This window comes from Rattus rattus, chromosome 3 (genome assembly GCF_011064425.1).
Source record: "Rattus rattus isolate New Zealand chromosome 3, Rrattus_CSIRO_v1, whole genome shotgun sequence".
Lineage (NCBI taxonomy): Eukaryota > Metazoa > Chordata > Mammalia > Rodentia > Muridae > Rattus > Rattus rattus.
The window spans coordinates 106019858-106025022 of record NC_046156.1 but is presented as its reverse complement, the minus strand read 5'-3'; the positions used below and the strand labels follow the sequence as shown (position 1 = coordinate 106025022).

General features: G+C 38.3%; 1 pseudogene; it reads left to right on the top strand.

The window, feature by feature from the left end:
* Positions 1–3320: 3320 nt before the first annotated feature.
* LOC116896897 lies at positions 3321–4139 on the top strand (annotated as a pseudogene).
* The last annotated feature ends 1026 nt before the right edge of the window (positions 4140–5165 follow it).

The following is a 5165-nucleotide window of genomic DNA, read 5'->3' as shown; positions in this document are numbered from 1 at the left end:
AAAGTTATCTATCATTTCAGAATAAAGTTAACATTTGTCTTATGCTGTGGTATTCTATTGACAAAGGCTTCAATCATGCGGAAAGCTGTTTTCAAATTTGCATTATTTTTAAAGAGCAGGCACCATTTCCATGATAAATGACTCCTAGACAAGAATCGCAGCTGACTATCCAAGTGCTCGATTCTATTATCACTGATTTGTCCTTCAGTCTTCAACAGAGTGAAAATGAAGGACTCCTAACTAATTGCCAGGAAGCAGAGCTAATTTCCTTATACTGCCAAAAAGGAAAGGAGAAGAGTGTAAGCCATTAAGTTTGAGAGCAGTGGTATGTGAAATAAAATCATTTTTAAGGTTTGTGTTGCCATACGAAATACCTTTCATGGTGGGACAGGAGAAAAGAATTCAGGATCAAACAATAGGCAAACACTTTCTCAATAAGATGGCAGCCCCAGCCCTTCCAAGTTATTTATCCTTAATGTGAAGTGAACTTAATTGCAGAAGTCTTCACAGATTTTCCTCAAGGAAAGAAAGTGAAATGTGTCCTTTAACGGAAATTATAAAGGAACTTTAAAAGGTTTTCTTTTAATCGGGAAGTCAAAAGCCTTTGCAAATATGTTAAACACATTATACTTATGTTTCCCAGACTTGGTGTACACCATCCACAGAGAGATGATGTCCCAAAGTTCAGAGCTTTCATTCTCTGTACAAAGTTCAATATAAAACCAGAGATGGGGGCTAATAGCACATCTTTGGTCAATTAATCAAAAGAATTGAAAAGCACGATAAGATCAGACTCTCTTTTAGCTCTAGGCATATAGGAACCCATGTGAGTTGCTTCCAAGCTTAGGGAAATCACAGAAGACAGGGGTAAGCAATAGGCGTGTGTTGTATTAAAATAGGAAACTCTTCTAGTAACTAGGATAGTGCAGTTCCCCCCCTGGTTAGATGTTGTGATTTAGGTCTTGGTAACTTGTATTATTCAATGTGGAAACTGGATCCCAATGAAATTACAATTCTTCAGCTCTTTCTGTAGCAGGTACCAGAAGTTAACTAGTTGGTGTGCATGTCTGGTATACAATTTGGTCACTATAGCCTCCTGTTCTTATAAACAAGATTAGACTAGAGCTAGAGACATAGTTGTGTGGTCACGACATGCTTTAATATCCCAAACAAACAAACAAGGATGAAAAGTATAAAATTAAGCATAAAGTTGTAGTACATTGGGTTAAAAAGAATGGTCATCTAGCCTTTTAATTGAAGACAGTGATTCATATCTTTTAAGCCACTTATTTCCCCTTGTAACAGCTCACAGTCCTTAGTAGACTCCCGGATCTTAGCATAGCTGGTGCTATGAAGGAAGTGTCATTCTGGCCTTAGACTATACCAGAACTAGGACAAAATCCAGTTCATCAAAGCCCATAGTTCTTGCATTTTGGCCTTTGTGGTCCTGCTTTTGTCTAACTGTTCTTGTTGCTTTGCTTCAGAAGTTATACCTTTGGCTACCATTTCTTCTTGACTGAAGTATGTCAACCCAGCCCACCCTGAGTCAGGCTCTGACCTACAGTGACATCTTGAACATCAAGTGTAATCAAGTGTGTGTGTGTGTGTGTGTGTGTGTGTGTGTGTGTGTGTGTGTGTGGTCTTCTCTGATGGATACCCTAAATTTACTTACAATTTTTCAATCAATTATTAATCAGCAGGAAAAGGTATATTCAGCTATGTTTGAACCCTAGAATAGGAAAAGTTTTAATATTAAGAATCATAGGTAGGTTGAACGAATGTTTGTTATCCACTATTAATATTGATAGATCCTTTGATTCTTGATTGAATCTATGTGCAGGTACTCATTTGTTGAATTATTAAGTTATATCTGTACATACACAGAACAGATTTTTTGCATTCACCTTGGAAATAGCATATGTGTTGTAGAAATTTTTAATCCCTATTTGGGGCTTCTACCCTACATTTGACCATTTGGTTCCTGGATAAAAGACATCCACAACCTTTATATTTATAACAAGCCTTACTCAGCTTAAGAGTTGGGCAGATATTTATCTTGAGCACTAAGGCTACTATGCCTATTTCCCAACCAATAATCCCCTTATATAATTTCCCATGTTTTATCCAACTCACATGTCTATTATTTTAAGATTCTTAGCCCATGACTGCTTTCTGTTCCATTGATCTTCTTCCCCTCCTGGTTCTCCTCTGAGCAAAGCCTAGGAAACCTAAACCCTTCCTATGTCTCTCTCTGCCCAGCTACTGACTGTTGGCATCTTTATTAAGAAACCAGAAATAACTTGAAGACAAGGTCACATAGTATCACTAGGGTCTACATGCACTTTCTCTGGGATAACCAGGTCTGGCTGCCTATATTTGGTATTACAACACATAGCAACTGAGCAAACCTCAACAAATATGTCGGAATTATAATGATAGCTCTAGAAAATAATCTATGATGCCTTGTTCATATGCAAAGAAAGCCTTTCAAAGACAGTCTGTTTGAATTTGATTTGTGACTATAGAAGTGACAATTCTTTACCCTAACTGCTCAGTCAATTTTTCTATATATTAATATGGAATTCATTTACCTTCTATGAAATCAGATAGCTCCCATTGTTTGTGCTGACAAGATTTTTTCTCTTGAAATTTTTATTTATGCAAATATGCCTAAATTAATCTCACTGTAATCACAAGCTCTCTTTTTTGGTGATGTATATTTTCCAGAGACATTCCTCTAATGTATCTGTTGTAAATTACAAAAATGACTGCTCTGTACTGTTCATATGAATGGAAATAACATTTCATTAATTTTTTTCTAGATTGCTAACATTCAGAGCATTCAATCTTAAATTGTGACAAGTTAGCTCTCAAAAATAAAAATAGCCAAATTAATTTCCACTTGCCTCTCACATCTGCTCCCATGTATGACTCAGAATTGACCTTACTTCCAAAAAGACTTTGCTTTTCCTGTACCTAAAAAATGTATGCTTACCCCTGAAGAGACAGGGACGGAGAGACTCAGATGGTTTAAGCAAACATTCCTTTTAACTGAGCATCCTTATCCTATGTAATTATTATTTCATGTGTCCAGAAATTCTTTTCTTCTGACCCAGCAATCTTCATTTTTATTAACTATATAAAGACGAATATTTTTCTGAATCTTTAGTAAATATTCAAAAACTTCTAATGTCACTCTTTTCCTTTCTACCCAAAAATACACAAGCACACAATATATTTAGTTGAAAATATAAAAATAGGGGGAATTCATGTGGAGGTCAGAGTGGAAACAGGTGTGAGTGGAAACAACGGAAGGAGTCATGGCTGCCAAAGTGTTTGAGTCCATTGGAAAGTTCGGTCTGGCGTTAGCAGTTGCAGGAGGCGTGGTGAACTCTGCTTTATATAAAGTGGATAGCGGACACAGAGTTGTCATCTTTGACTGATTCCATGGCGTATAGGACATTGTGGTAGGGGAAGGAATTCACTTTCTCATCCCTTGGGTACAGAAGCCAATCATCTTTGACTGCAGCTCTCGACCACGGAATGTGCCGGTCATCACTGGCAGCAAAAACTTGGAGAAAGTCAACATCACACTACGCATCCTCTTCTGGCAGGTGGCCAGCCAGCTTCCTCGTATCTACACCAGCATTGGCGAGGACTATGATGAGCCGGTGCTGCCGTCTATCACCACAGACATCCTCAAATCGGTGGTGGCTCGATTCGATGCTGGATAATTGATTACCCAGTGAGAGCTGGTCTCCAGGCAGGTGAGCAATGACCTCACATAGCGAGCAGCAACATTTGAGCTCATCCTGGATGACAGGTCCCTGACACATCTGACCTTCGGGAAGGAGTTCACAGAGATGGCAGAAGCCAAACAGGTGACTCGGCAGGAAGCAGAGAGAGCCAGATTTGTAGTGGAAAAGGCTGAGCAGCAGAAGAAGGCAGCCATCATCTCTGTTGAGGGGGACTCCAAGGTGGCTGAACTGATCGCCAACTCGCTGGCCACCTCCAGTGATGGCCTGATCGAGCTGCTAAAGCTGGAAGCTGTAGAGGACATTGCTTACCAGCTCTCCTGCTCTCGGAACATCACCTACCTGCCAGCGGGGCCGTCCGTGCTCCTCTAGCTCCCCGAGTAAGCCCAACCTGGTCATGGCCTCCATCGCTCTGAATGACGCCTTCCTTCTGCCCCACCCTATCACGCCATTAATATATATATATATATATATATATATATATATATTATATTTATATATATAATTTGTAACATGAAATATCTCTTTTCACTTTAAGTAAAGGTAAAATAGAGTGATTATATATTATTATATTTTATGTATGTCCATATTTACCTACATATGTAATGTATTAATTTAACATTTGCAACAATGAACCTTCAAATTTCAAAAGAAAAAGAGCACCTTTCCTCCCTTACAGTTGTTGAATATATCCATCTCAATGTTATATCATTCTTCACCCATTTCTTCAGCTTTTTCCCTGTGATTATATTTACCCTCTAATGACAGCTATTCTTTAACATCCCAATAAACCTCAACATTGGCAATGCTGGAAATCTCTAATCCTCTCCAGTTGAAACAATGTTTCTGGATGAACCCTTCTTGTTCTAAGACATTTAATATACTACGTACTCTCTGACTTCTTATTCTAAATAGGTACAACATTAGCTGATAAGCAGAAATAAAGTGGATAATTCTTGATTTTAAATACCAATTGTTCCTTTCAGTAGCAATTTATACACACACACACACACACACACACACACACACAAACATAGTCATACACACAAACACATGTGCAGCTTGCTAACTAGCTAAATGTGTTTCTCTGTATGTTTTGAGAACCACTATATTGAAATATAACTGACATACCAATATTTATCATGAGTTTGGAGGCAAGTACATACCACAGAAACCTCCATACAATTCCATGTACTGATCCGGCAAAACCCAGGATTTTCCTTGCACACTTTCTTCTTTCATTGTTATAATAACAATTGTTTACGATATCAGTGCGAGTTCTGCCATCATGGCTATATTTCAATGCACACAACAAAAGATCTCTCATTACAGGGAAGAAGTTCTATAGTGAACTTTTAGGTGTTTTTTCTCTGCTCTAACAAAAAGTCCAAGTGCTTTGATGGGAACCCA